Raw genomic sequence first — 15,458 nt, 5'->3', positions numbered from 1 at the left:
ATGCTTTTAAAAGTGAGAGGGTATACCTCAGAGGTAAGGATGCTTGCCTAGCATATACTAGACACCTGGGTTCAACCCCTAGCACTGAAAAAATAGAATAGTAAAGTGCGGCATTTTTGCTTTGTTTAGAATTTAGTAGGCAAATATAGAACTAAGAGCTGGGCAAAGAGCTACATGCCTGTATTCACAGCAACTCTGAAGACTGAGGCAGGAAGACTGAAAATCTGAGGCCATTCTGTCTCAAAGTAAAAAAATAAAAAGGCCTGGGGGGTAGTTCAGTGCCCCTGGGTTCAAAATAAATAAATAGATAGATTAGATAGATACATAGGGGGTTGAGCTTGACATGGTGGCACATACTTGTAATCCCAGCTATGCTGGGGGCTGAGGCTGAAGGATCTCAAGAATAGCCTCAGCAAGTCTGCAAGATCCTATCTCAAAAATGTGAAAAATAAATAAAAGGACTGGGGATGTAGCTCACTAGTAAAGTGCTCCCAGATTCAACCTCCAGAACTGCCCCCACCAAAAAAAGAGGACTGATTTTAGTAATAAAACCCATCATAGCTGGGCGGTGCTGTGGTGCATGCCTATAATCCCAAGGGCTCAGGAAGCTAAGGCATAAGGTTCTCAAGTTCAAAGCTAGCCTCAGGAAAACCAAAGTGCCAAGCAACTCAGTGAGACCCAATCTCTATATAAAATACAAAATAGGGCTAGGGGTGTGGCTCAGTGGTCACATGCCCCTGAATTCAATCCCTGGTCCATCTGTCCCCACTACACACACACACACACACACACACACACACACACACACACACACCCCACACCATAAAGCTTTACAGACTGATCTACTTAAGTATTGTTCTACAATCAGATGTCAGCTCTTTAGCTGTTTTTGTTGTTTTAGTTTTTGGTATTGGGGATTGAACCCATAGGCACTTTACCAGTGAGCAACAACCCTTTTGATTTTTTAATTTTTAATTTCTAATTTTGAGACAGGGTCTTACTAAGTTGCTTAGGAACTTGTTAAAATGCTGAGGTTGGCCTCAAAACTTCTGATTCTCCTGCCTCAGTATTCTAAGTGGCTAGGATTACAGATATGCACCTGGGTGCCCTTACTTCCTAGCTAAACTTGAGAACAGTTAACAGTGGGTATGCCTGAATAATTATAAGGCAGAAAATCATACTACTTTCCCTTGGCTTGGTTTTTTTCTTTTGTAATACCAGAAATTGAACCCAGAGCAGGCATATGCTAAGCAACTCCTACCACTGAACCACATTCCCAGCCCTCCACTTGTGTTTTATTTATTTTATATTATTTATTTATTTGTTTGTTTATTTGTTGTGTGTATGTGTAGTACTGGGGACTGAACCCAGGGCCTTGCTAGACAGTGTATACTTTCAGTACCCTTTGTTTTGGTTCTGGTTTCTGATTAAAACAAGTTCTGAAGAAAAACTAGTTTTAGAGTATACAAGAACAACAGTAAAGTCTAATATTTTTGAATGCTATAAACTATTTATAGACTTACCAATGTTTTATAAAGGTATGGTTTTAGTTCTCCAAATATTATATATTAATTTGCAACATACTTTTTTTTTCTGGTTTTGGTATTTTGTTTTTGAACAGTTTGGTTTTTTGTACTGGGGATTGAACCTAGAGGCATTTAACCATTGAGCCACAACCCCAGCTTTTTTTTTTTAAATTTTAAGACAGGGTTTCACTAAGTTACTTAAGGCCTTGCTAAATTGCTGGGGCTGGCTTTGAATTTGCCATCCTCCTGCAAATCCCAGCCCCCCAAAACACTGGGATTACAGGTGTACCCAACACATATTTGTTTCTGAGAGTTGTCAGAGTTAAAGTTATTCAACCAGTCACTTTACTACAACTATTACGCTCTTTACTCCTATGTGTGAACTTGGAGTACAAAGCATAAATAGAGACAAGTCTTGGAAAGAAAAAAAAAAAGGTGCTGAGACTTGAGATCTAAAACATTTCCTCAAGTATTTCAGTTTTTAGATTTTGCTTCCCTACAGATTTTCCACCCATTTCAAGAAGAAATATAATTACTGTATAATTCCCATTCCCAAATATTCCTTCAATATAAGTCAGTATAACTAAGAACTATGGCTTGATTTAAGACACTGACTGCTATAGCAATAGGCTACTATTAAAATATAATTTGAATTTAACAAGCTATTCTGAAGTCTTGCTATGTTCATTAAATGGAATTTCACTTCTGATTTAGCCTTAATCTTTTGCTCCTTTCAAACTGATTTACTTTTTTTTATGCCAAATGATATCAAGGTTTGACCTCAAGAGCTAAGATTTATCTAAGCTGAATTTACAATCCATCAGTACATTTCTTGAGTCAGTATGATACAATCAATTTTTAAAAACTTACTCAAATGTAGGCTAATATACATTTAATACACTCATTGAACACTTCTTTGGTTCAAAGGCAGATATGCATGATGCTAAGTAAAAGAAGCCAGACAAAAAAGGCTTACATACTGTATGATTCCATTTATTTGACATTCTAGAAAAGATAAAACTATAATGACAAAAAGCACATCAAGTCAGGCATAGTAGCACACACCTGTAATCCCAGCTACTTGGGAGGCTGAAGCAGGAGGATCATTGAGTTCAAAGCCAGCCTTAGGGCTGGAGATATAGCTCAATGGTAGACCACTTGCCTATCATGCACAAGGCCCTGGGTTCAATCCACAGCACGATGACCACCACCACCACCACCACCCCAAAAATAGTGAGGCTCTAAGCAACTTGTGGCTCAGAGGTTAAGAGCCTCTGGAGTTGATCCCTAGTAACCCCCCAAACAAACACAGATCAGTTGTTTCCAGAAGCTGGATAAGAGTGAGAGTACTGGTTTCCTGCTAGGAAACTAAGAAATAAATGTTCTTCCCTGCTCCAGAAAGAAGGAAACCAGGGAGGCCTTAAGGAGCTTCAGACTCAGATATGCAACAAACTTTGAGGAGGGTTCTTGGGATTGAACCAGGGGCTTCTGCATGCTAACTTCAGCACAAAGTTCTACCTGCAGGACCCACCGAACGACCAGCCGGACAGGCTGAAAGTCGGGCTGACCTTGGGTACCACCGTCTTTCTGTGGTTCTATCTCATCAAACAACACGATGAAGATGTTTTAGAGTATAAAAGAAGAAATTTTGGGGGAGTAAACTTTGGAGATAATAATATAGTTTGTTCCATATAATGATTATTGAAGATCTTCTGGATCACCAATCTATTGAGTTTCAAATGTCAGAGAAAGTTATATGTGAATGTGAAGTCAAAATTTGTGTTTTGCTTGATTAAATAAAAATACTTCTATGTTCTGCAAATAATACATATTATGAAAACATGTAAAAAAATGTGTAAGGTACATTATTAGAAATTCTTAAATACGGAAGACACCATCTTATAACAAGGTCAGTGGTATTATAAAAAATTCATAAGAGGACTTGTTCTAGGGGCTGGGGTTGTGGCTCAGTGGTCGAGTGCTCACCTAGCATGCCTGAGGTGCACTGGGTTCGATCCTCAGAACCACATAAATGTAAAATAAAGATATTGTGTCCACCTAAAACTAAAAAATAAATATAAAAAAAAAGAGTGAGTGTACTGAATACAAACGGACAGGAGGAAAATTTGGGGGTGATGGAAGTGTTCTGTATCATAATTTTGGAGAGTGAACAACTTACATATACTTATCAAAACTCCAACTGTATAATTAAAACTTTAATTTAAGGGGCTGAGGCTCAGCAGTTAGCACACTTGCCTGGCATGTGTAAGGCCCTGGGTTCAATTCTCAGCACTGCATATAAGTAAATAAAATAAAGGTCTATCAACAACTAAAAATTTTTAAAAAATTTTTGGCTTAAAATTGTTGAACTTAACTTTGAGATACGTATTACAAATGTAAAATTCAACATCTCGGAGCTGGGGTTGTGGCTCAGTGGCAGAGCGATCACCTAGCACACATGAGGCACTGGGTTTGATCCTCAGCACCACATAAAAAATAAAATTTTATGTTCACCTAAAACTAAAAAATAAATTAAAAAAAAATTCAACATCTTGGGGCTGGGGTTGTGGCTCAGAGGTAGAGCGCTCATCTAGCATGTGTGAGGCATTGGGTTCGATCCTCAGCACCACATAAAAATAAAATAAAGGTATTGTGTCTACCTACAACTAAAAAATAAATATTTAAAAAAATTCAGCATCTCAAAGTTGTTTATTTTTGTGGTACTGGGGATTGACTCCAGGGCCTTACATATACTAGGCAATTGCTCTGCCACTAATCTACATTTTCAGCCCTCAAGGTTGTTCAATTTTGCTGAGCAGACCTATAATTCCAGCCAAGACTGAAGGACTTGAGGTTCAAAGCCAGCCTGGGCAACTTAGCCAGACCCTGTCTCAAAATAAAATAAAAATCACTGGCGGTATAGCCCAGTGGTAGAGCATTCTAGGAAAACAACTTTTCTACAGAAAGAGCAATAGAGAAATAATTAGATTCTGGGAAAATGTGGGGGAAAGCTGGGCATAATGGCGCACGCCTGTATCCCAGCGGCTTGGGAGGCTGTGACAGGAGGATTACAAGTTCAAAGCCAGCCTCAGCAAAAGCAAGGCCTTAAGCAACACAGTGAGACCTGGTCTTTAAATAAAATACAAAATAGGGCTGGGGACGTGGCTCATGGTGGAGTGCCCCCCCCCCCCAGTTCAATCTCTGGTACCAAAAAACATTAAAAAATAAAAAATAAAGAAAAACATGGGGAAGTCAGTGAAGCCTGACAGTTAAACTAGAATCCTCAAATTATAAAAAGATTTTACATTTTTAATTTCCTTGACAGCCTTTAAAAATTAAAATAAGTATCATTTGGGGGAGCAAACTATGTATTTTAGCCAATTTAAAAGAGTTCTTTGTCAGCAGGGCATGGTGATGTACACCTGAAATCCCAGCAGCTCAGGAGGCTGAGGCAGAAGGATCCCGAGTTCAGCGCCAGCTTCAGCAAAAGCTAATAAACAACTCAGTGAGACCCTGTCTCTAAATAAAATACAAAACAGGGCTGGGGATATGGCTCTGTGGTCACATGCCTCCAAGTTCAATCCCCATACCAAAAAAAAAAAAAAAAAAAAGTTGGTAAAGTACCCTTGGGTTTAATCTGCAGTATTAGGGGAAAAATTATTTCCCTATATTAATCTTGTATATAGGTATATGGTAGAACTAAGATCTTTAAATAAAGACTATGAACTATAAATAATTTTGCTTCTCTCAAACTATCCTAAGTGTTTTTGTCTTAGTTCAAACAGCCCTGAACCTATACCGTTTTAATTATTTTCAAGTAAAGTTTAACTTTCAATAAAACTTTTAACACTTTTCCTACTATCTTTTTTGGTTCAGGAATGTGATTTCTAATGCAGAAATAAGCAAGACTAGTAATAATCCTTTGTTATTCCTTAATACCCTCTTCCCAAATAATTATTCCTTATTTATTTGTGTGTGTGTGTACGTGCATGCGCATATGTATACAAATGTTTTGCTGGGATTAAATTTTGGGCCTCACCCCAGGCACAAGGCCATTCCAGTGATTCAGGAGGCAGAGATAGGAGGATCAGAAGTTTGAGGCTGGCCTCAGGAAATTAGTGAGACCCTGTCTCAAAATAAAAAGTGGTAGTTCAGTGGTAGAGTGCCCCTGGGTCCAATCCCTAGTGCCTCTCTCTCTCTCTCTCTCACACACACACACACACACACACACACACACACACACACATATACACACCACACAACCAGGAAAGAAAGTTTCCTGAATTTTTTAGAGGAAGGGATCCTGCAATCCTGCAAGGGATATGTAGATTTCTTTTCATTTTATCTAAGTAGTAAAGCCATCTTGGGTAAAAATTAATGCCTTTTGCTTGCCCACCACCACAAGACCAGGTCTCCCTATGTTACCCAAGCTGGCCTTGAATTCCTGGGAAGGGATCCTCCTGCTTCAGACTACCAAATAGCTGAGACTACAAGCATGCATCATTATGCCCAGCTTTTCTAGTTATTCCCCAATCTTAACCATTATGAAGCAACATAAATACAGCACAGAAAAGGTTTGTTTTGCTCTTTTGGTCCTCACCTTTAGTCTAGAGTGAGAAGAACAAGATGGGAAACTAGGATGTTATAATTAGCTTGGTAGAAAACTGGTTTTAAAATCAAGTATTTTGGGGTGCTGAGCTACATCCCCAATCATTTTTATTTTATAAAGACAGTCTAAATTGCCCAGGTTGGCCTCCAACTTGCAGTCCTCCTGCCTCAGCATCCTGAATTGCTAGGATTACAGGTGTGTGCCACCATACTTGACTAAAGACAGGTTTTAACAGTTTTGAACACTGCTAACAAATCAAGTATTTTGGGTGGTTCTTTTTCATGATATGAAAAGATTTAAAGAGTTTATGATTCACAGGATTATAACCTCAAATTCAGAAGAGATAATCTAGACCTATTCCCAAATTTTATAACAAAACAAAAACAAAAAGTATCTAACATAAGGGTAAGAATTTGGGTGTTTTATTATACCATGCTTCTTCAGTCTGGATCTAGAATATTCTACATATGCCAGGTCTAAAACATTAGAAATTCACAAGTTTAAAATGTTTTAAGAAACTGTTTGCCTAGGAAATTAAGCTAAATCTCATTTAGAATTACTGACCTGCCAAGAACAAACTAGTAGTTCTCGAAACTGAGGTCCTGGGCCCAACAACCTGGTCATCATAGGAAACTTATTAAAAATGCAAACTTTCCAGGCTCCATCCTATGACTACTGAGCAAAACAGTCTTCAGCAATTTTTGCCATTCCTCCCCTTCGCCAAACCCAGGGGTGCTCTCTACCACTGAGCTACATCCCCAGCCCTTTTTATTTCTGAGACAGGGTCTTGCTAAATTACCTAGGTTGGCCTTGAATTTAATTTAACCTTAATTTAAATTAATTGTCTATTCCCAATTTATATGCCAATCTTATATTTAAGCTAATATTTGAAAACAACTGCTAGCATATTTTAAATTACCATGTGATATTAAATGTATATAATACTGTTAATGAATAAAGTAACAGCTTGGAAGATATAGATACAAGCAATTCACATTTATCTGAGTTTGACAGAGAAATATGATTTTTGATAATATCAAATTATCCGGAGCCAACAGACTTAACCCCTTGGCACACTTAAATATTATTTCCTTTTTCTCTCTTAATAATGCTACTTTTTAGTGACAAATTGATGGAAAAGGATCTTTATGAATCTTTCTCTGAAATGACTACAAGAAGTGACACCCTTATCAGAAATAAGCCTATTCTCCCTTAAAAATAATCCAGGTAAATCTTAAATACAGAAAATAAGCAACCTGAACCTACCACCCAGCTTTGTACATTTTTTTTTTTTTGGGTGGGGGGTACCAGGGATTGAACCCATTGATCCACATCCCCAGCCCTCAGCTTTGCCCAATCTTAATACTGCCACATTAACTTTGAATCTTTACAAAGTTCCCCATGTACCATTCCATAAGTAATGATTAACCTAAATATAGTGTTTTTTATTCCCATGCAATCCTTTATACTTTTATCTGTGTCCATAAACAATATAGCACTGTTTTCATATTCATTTATTTATTTTGAAATACTGAGGATTGAATCAGTGGCGCTCAACCACTGAGTTACATCTCCAGCCCTTTTTATTTCTTTTTTAAAAATTTTTTAAAAAGGTCTCACTAAGTTCTGAGGTTGGCCTTGAATGTGCCATCCTTCTGCCTCAGCCTCCCAAATACAAGCCTACATCACTGCGCATACAATTTTTAAATTTATATTTAGAAAGCCTTACAGGGTTACATATATTTCATACTTTGCTTTCCCCCTCAAAATATTGAGATATTTTCCCATGAAAATACACAGTAGACCTATTTTATCCTTTTTCCATTGCTGTTTATTCTGCTACTCACAACAATAAAACCTTTCTTTATGGATATTTAGTTTATTTCCTATTTTTCACTATTAAAATGCTTTACTAAATATTCTCTTTTATTCATGAGTTTCTCAAGGTAAACACTAAGTAGAAAGAACTTCCTCTTTTAAAATTACATTTCTAATTCTATAGCTATTGGTTTACAAAACAAATTATTTGCTATTTATCTAATTGAAATGTTTCCATTATTAAAGAGGAATTTGCTCTTAAACAGATCTTTCTTTCCCCCTCCTTTGTTGTACTGGGAATTGAATTCAGAGGTGCTATACCTGAAGGCACTACATTCCCAGCCCTTATTATTGAGACAAGGTACTGCTAAATTGCCCAGGCTGGCCTTGAATTTAGGATCCTCCTCTCTGGGATTATAGATATGCCCCCAATGCCCAGCTGGCTCTTATTTTCTCTCTTCCTTCCCTTTTTTGTTGTGTGTGTATGTTTCTGAGGACTGAACCCAGGGGTGGTTTTCTTACTAAATTTATGAAAAATTCTAAATGAGACCAGCCTCAGCAACTTAGCAAGACCCTGTCTCAAAATAAAAAAAAGTACGAAGGGCTGGGGTTGTAGCTCAGTGGTTGAGCTACAAAAGAACCAGTACCAAAATAAATAAATAAATAAAAATAAAACCTGTTCTCAGGCTGGGATTAAGGCTCAGTGGTAGAGAACTTGCCAGCATGTGTAAGGCCCTAGGTTTGATCCTCAGCACCACATAAAGATAAATAAATAAAGGTATTGTGTCCATCTGCAACTAAAATATATATATATGAAAAAACCTAATAAATGAATGGTTCTACAAGAATACCACAGAGATTTTTATGTTGCAAATAATGAAAATTAAGCAGTCCATGTGAAAGCATGAAAATGAAACTAAGGACTAGGCATGGAGGCACATGCCTGTGATCCCAGTAATTGGTGAAGATGGGGCAGGAGGATCACTGGTTTTATTTTGAGACCCTGTCTCAAAATAAAAATTCTACCGTGGAGCTCAGTGGTAAAGCACTCCGGGTTCGATCCTCAGTTCAAAAATAAATAAATAAATAACTTCCTTATATTCTTGCTTATAATCACTAGGGGTAATATGCAGAATTCAGGTTTTCTAAATGCTAATATACTTCAATATTTTTCATTATATGCTCTGACATAACTTAGAGCAAATCAGTCAAACAGTCCAGATCAGAGTTCTCATATCTATAAAATAAGGCCACTTTCTCGGTAGCAAACACTGGTAAGTCTCTACTACTCAGGAAGCTGAGGTGGGAGGGTCACAAGTTACAGACCACCCAAATAAGACCAGGACTGAGGGGCGGAGAGTTAGACTGAAAAGGAAATTTACACAGCATGGTTTATTTATAGGTCTTTAAGGGTCAAAGAAATTTGGAAAATGTTGTAATCTACATTCTTACACATTAGAATATTCAAGGTTCTAAAAAGGTTCTGCATATAGAAAACACTTTGAACACAAAACCAGCCTTTACTTCTTTCTTCCTTCTGCCCCTCAAGATTTGATTCTCACAAAATACATAATGTCTGAAATAAGTTTGAAAGAACCAAGAAAAATATTTTTATCCCAGACAAGATATGTTACAGTTTCATGAATAAGTCTTTCAACATGACAGAGAAATCTGCACAATACAGCTAAACTGTCTAGTAGTTATTCCTCATCTTCATTTAAGATCTATCCAAAAAACTACTTTGAAGTGTTTTAAGCAAATGTTTAAAGTAAGAAAAAGTTCAAGTTTAGTAGTTTTTCAGATAAGGTTAATACAACATAATTACTTTTTTCCATTAAGTTTCATCCACAGCCCCTTTTAAAATTCTGAGACAGAATCTTGCTAAATTGCCAAGGCTGCCCTACAATTTAGGATTCTCCTGCCTCAGCTCCCAATTAGCTGGGATTACAAGAGTGTACACACCCATTATAAATTCTTCTTTATTTTTTTTCAATCTTCACATTTTTTTAAACTTTACTTTATTTAATTTGTTTACATGGTGCTGAGAATCGAACCCAGTACGTCACACATGCTAGGCAAGCACTCTACTATTGAGCCACAACCCCAGCCCAATCATCAAAAATTCTTTTCAAGGCAGATTACATGTATTATCTATGAATTTTCAGATTGGTTTTATTTTTATGTACTTATATTTATTTATAGGCAGTAGTGAAGATTGAACCCAAAAGGTTTTTATCTCAAACTAAATCACCAATCCCCTGAAAATTGTTTTTTTACACTCACCACTGACCTCAAGAATAAAACTAGGTCTACACATCAGAAGGTAAGGGACAGCAATATGGAATCAGGAAGTCAGAGAATAATGAATATCACTTTGGCAAGCAGGAAAAATCTACCTTGAGAAAAGAAGTTTTAAAAAGTCAGTGAAGCTCCTATAGTCCTTGCTACTAAGGAGGCTGAAGCAAGAGAACAACTGAGTCTAGGAATTCTGAGATCAAGTCAGTGAGTTCAGACTTGTAAGATATTTCTCCCAAATAAATGACAGCTGATTTGATAAGACATCTGAATTTGCTTACCATGTTCTTGTTTGGTTTTGGTACTAAACCAAGAGCACTTTATCCCGGTACTTTCTTTTTAAATTTTTTTTAGTTGTAGGTAAACAATACTTTTACTTTATTTTTTATGTGTTGCTGAGGATTGAACCCAGTGCCTCAAATGTGAGGGGCAAGTACTCTACCACTGAGCTACAATCCTAGCCCCATATCCCAGTACTTTTTATTTATTTTTATTTTCTATTTTGAAACAGGTTCTCACTAAGTTGTGAACCCTGTTCTTGGACTTACAATTCTGAGCCACTGAGATTACAGACATGCACCACCACACCCAGCAAATTTGCTTACCATTGTTTAAAGTTTCACAATGGAAAAATCTATATAAAACTGACAATGCACAACTGACCCAGTATGAAACAGATTTAAAGAAAAATATATTAAGCTACACCCAGATCTCTCCTAAAGACCCCAGTACTGGGGATCAAACCCAGGTGCCTGTGCATGCTAGGCAAGTGTTCTATCACTGAACTGCACCCCCAGCCACCCCTGGCCCAGATCATTTTTATCTAAATCCACAATAGCACATTTGTGATTTTAAAATACAGCACTAAACATTTCCAATTATAAAGATAGTGTTTATATATGTGAACACGTTCTTAACTTTTTAGACCCCATAAATCACCTTCCTTTACAAAGCTGCTACTTTATTCATTAACAGTGTTATATACATTTAATATCATATATGGTACTCTACAGTTGTACTTCATGTTCAATTAACTACCAAAAGTTCACTTCTATATTCTCACCCTCTATTCCTTAAATGTTTAAATTATAAACTCTTTAAAGTGAGAGATAAGATATGTCACATTCTTCAGTACATTTCTCAAAGAGTAGAAAATAAGAAGCACTTAAATACCTAAATGAAAGGATTCTTAGCACAGTACCAAGCAGAATTGATACAAGAAAAAGAATGATAAAGAGGAGCTGGAGCTGTGGCTCAGTGGAAGAGCACTTGCCTGGCATGTGTGAGGCACTGGGTTCAATTCTCAGCACCGTATATAAATAAACAAAATAAAGGTCAACTGAAAACTAAAAAATATTTTTTAAATAAAGGACAATAAAACCTAAAACCAGGATTGCAGAATATAGCTGAGTTGGCAAAGTGCTTGCCTCATAAGCACAAAGCTCAGGGTTCAATTCCAGCACCACCACCAAAAAAAAAAAACAACACATAAAAAACATTTCCAAAGGCCATATGCAAAGCTGCATGTCTGTATTTACAGCTACTAGGGAGGCTAAGGCAGGAGAAGCACAAGTTCAAGGCCAGCATGAGCAATTTAGTCAGATCTGTCTCTAAAATATATAAAGGGGTAGGGATATATAGCTCAGTGGTAACAGTAAAGTGCTCCTGGGTTCAATCTCCAGTATGAAGTGGAGGTGGGACAATGTGAGGGGTATACTTCCAAGGACAAGTCCAATTTGCTGAGCCTAATCACCTATAGTGCCAGAAAACAAAGTCTATAGTGACATACAGAATACATTAAGATTTATTTACTGAACCTGAATGGAAAAGGCATTTGGGGCTAAGACCAGAAAACAAACCAGGGGCAGTGCTACAAGTTTATAATCCCAGGCTGAGAATCCCTGACTGCCAAATTCTAGGCCAACCAACCTCAGCAACTTGGCAAGACCTGTCTCAAAAAAAAAAAAAAAAAAAAAAAAAAAAAAAAAAAAGTTTGGAAATGTAGCTCAGTGGCAAAGTATCCCTGGGTTCAATCCCCAGTTCAAAAAAAAGGAGGGGACTGGAAAACACTAGAGAGAACACTAAATTTCTCCCTTTGAGCAGAAACCATTTAGATGGAAACGTTCTGCTATAATTAATGACAATATCTTCTTTTAATAATTTGTTTTGGTCTCCTTTTTTTTGGAGGGAGGGGAGTTCTAGGGCATGAACCCAGAGGTGCTTTACTATTGAGACCCATCTCCAAACCTTTTTATTTTTATTTTTTTTAAGAGAGAGAGAGAGAGAGAGAGAGAGAGAGAGAGAGAGAGAGAGAGAGAGAGAGAATTTTAATTTTTTTTCCTAAGTTTTCAGCGGACACAACATCTTTTTTCTTTTAATTTGTATGTAGTGCTGAGGATCAAACCCAGGCCACATGCATGCCAGGCGAGCGCACTACCACTTGAGCCACATCCACATCCACATCCCCAGCCCCGAAACCTTTTTATTTTAAGACTAGATCTCATAGCTGGGCACAGTGGTGCACACCTGTAATCCCAACAATTTGAGAGACTGAGGCAGGAGGACTGCAAATTCAAGACCAGTCTCTGCAATTTAGCAAGGCCCTAAGCTACTTATCAAGACTGTCTCAAAATAAAAAAATTAAAAAGGCTGGGGAAGTGGCTCAGTGGTAAAGTACCCCTGGGTTCAATCTGCAGTATCAACTTTAAAAAGACAGGGTCTCACTAAATTGCTTGGGGCCTCACCGAATTGCTGAGGCTGGCCTTGAATTTTCGATCCAATGGCTTCAGCCTCTCAAGTCACTGGGATTACAGTGCCACCCAGCTACTTATTTCTTTTGAGGTCTCATTATGTCGCTCAGCTTATCTAAATTTCTGGCTCAAGTGATCCTCCCAGCTCAGCCTCCAAAGTAGCTGAGACACTGGCAATTATCACCATGCCTACTTTCCTCCATTCATTATGAGGATCAAGAACTTTTCCTAGGGCTGGGGGTGTAGCTTGGTGGCACAGCATATGCTTACCATGTATAAGGCCCTGGGTTTGATCCCCAGCACCAATAAATAAATAAGTAAATAGACAAATAAATAAATCTTCCATAGGCTTTATTTCACTTATTTGAATTCATAATTCAAAACTTTTTTCATTTATTAAAACTGACAAAAAACATATGCATCATTTACAAAATTATGTAAATATGTATACAATGTTGAATATAGCAATATTCAGCTAAAACACACACACAAATCTAACATACTTACATTTTTTGCAGCTAAGTTTTTTTGTGCTTAAAAACACTCTCCTAGGGGCTGGCGAGGTGGCTCTGAGGCAGACCACTTGTCTAGCACATGTGAGGCACTGGGTTTGATCCTTAGCACCACAAAAAAATAAATAAAGGTATGTGTCCATCTACAACTAAAAAATATTTTAAAAAACACTCTCCTAGCAATTTTGAATATGTTGTTATTAATTATAGTTACCAGGTTGCACAATAGATCTCTTATTTATTCCCATCTAACCGAAACTGTATCCTTTGACCAACATTTCCCTAACCCTCAAACCCTGCTCAGGTAACCACCATTCTACTTATAAGAGGTTGACTTTGATTCCACATAAAAGTGAGATAACATGATCATTTGTCTTTTTAGTGCATGGCTTATTTCACTTAACAATAATATCCTCCAGATTCATCTACATTATTACAAAAAGGCTGTCCTTCTTTTTAAGGCTTAATAATATCCCATTGTGTATAATACTTTTTCTTAATTCATTCATGTTTGGTTTGTGGAGGTTTTTTGTTTGTTTTTTGTGGTACTTGGGGATTGAACCCAGAGCCTTGTACATGTTAAGCAAGAGCTCTACTACTGAGCTACATCCCCACCTCAATTCACTGACTTTTTAATTTCATCACTTTAGAACTCCAGGAACATACTGCCTGGAATACTCTTCTCTTTATCCCTACCTCCTCCAGATACCTTTGGGATATATGTACATGTCGCCCTTAGGCATTCTCTGAAATTCCTTGCCCCCATTCTTCTTTCTTTCTTTTTCCTTTAACTGCAGTTGAATCCAGGGGTGCTCTACATCCCCAAACCTTTTTATTTTTTGAGACAGGGTCTCACTAAGTTGCTTAGGGACTTGCTAAATTGCCGAGGTCACTTGCCATCCTCCTGCCTCAGCCTCCCAAGTTGCTGGGATGACAGGTATGTGCCACTGCATCTGGCCCATTTTTCATTAATTTCTCCTTAAATACTACAAAGAAGCAGAAGATACTCTTCCGACTTAGCATAGTTCATATTTCTGTTTTTGTTGGTACTGAGGATTAAACCCAAGGCCTTGGGCAAATTAGGCAAGAATTCTATCACTGAACTACATACCCAGTCCTTTTTATTGAGACAGGGAATCAGAGGTTGCCCAGGTTGGCCTCTGAGTTTTGTGTACTATTTAATGTCTCATGACCCAGTACCAAACAGGAACCTAACTTAAATCGACAGAATAATAGGGAACTCATAATAGAAGTAAGATGGCAATCTGATTCTCATTATACCCTGTAAAACTATGCCCCTCTCTCAAAGAACCTATGTGAACTATTTTTGTTAAGCAGCATATGGGTACTTAAGTGGTGTGATGTGCTGAAATATATAAAACTGTCAGAACTGTAAATCCTTGAAACAAAAAGTAATACTTCTCATGGACTTTCATCTTCATTCCTCCACAGTAAAGCCAGTAGTTTTCATTTCACAAATTTTCAATGACTATCAAGAGTTTCAAAGGATGAAACTGCTGGGCACAGTGGCACACATCTGTAATCCCTGCAACTCTGGAGGTAGGCCCTCAGCAATTTAGTGAGACTCCAAAGAAAAAATACAAAGGGCTGGGGATGTAGTTCATGGTAAAGTACCCCTAGATTCAATCCCAGTTATCAAATAAATAAATATGTAATAAGAAATCCGACTATGGTTACATCAGTCTTCCCACAGATTGACAAACTGTATGGTACATGATGGGTAAAACAATAGTCAAGTAAGCTGTTAAACTGTACAATGGTAAACCAAGCACGTGTACATTCCTGTCACCCCACTTGAGGCTAAGGCAAGAGAACCACAAGTTATAGGCCAGCCCAGGAAACTTAGCAAGACACTGTCTCAAAAAATAAGGGGTTGGGATGAAACTCAGTGGTAAAGGGCCTGTGGGTTCAATTGCCAGTACCAATC

At 37.6% G+C, this 15,458-nt stretch overlaps 1 protein-coding gene across 3 annotated transcripts in view; it reads right to left on the bottom strand.

Moving 5' to 3' along the window:
• The window catches only part of Ube2d2 (ubiquitin conjugating enzyme E2 D2), a 74,589-nt gene that overhangs the window by 35,711 nt on the left and 23,420 nt on the right, over positions 1 to 15,458 (bottom strand). The window lies entirely within an intron of this gene.

Source organism: Ictidomys tridecemlineatus, chromosome 1, assembly GCF_052094955.1.
Source record: "Ictidomys tridecemlineatus isolate mIctTri1 chromosome 1, mIctTri1.hap1, whole genome shotgun sequence".
NCBI classification, from domain to species: Eukaryota; Metazoa; Chordata; class Mammalia; order Rodentia; family Sciuridae; genus Ictidomys; species Ictidomys tridecemlineatus.
This window is presented reverse-complemented; position numbering and strand designations above follow the sequence as displayed.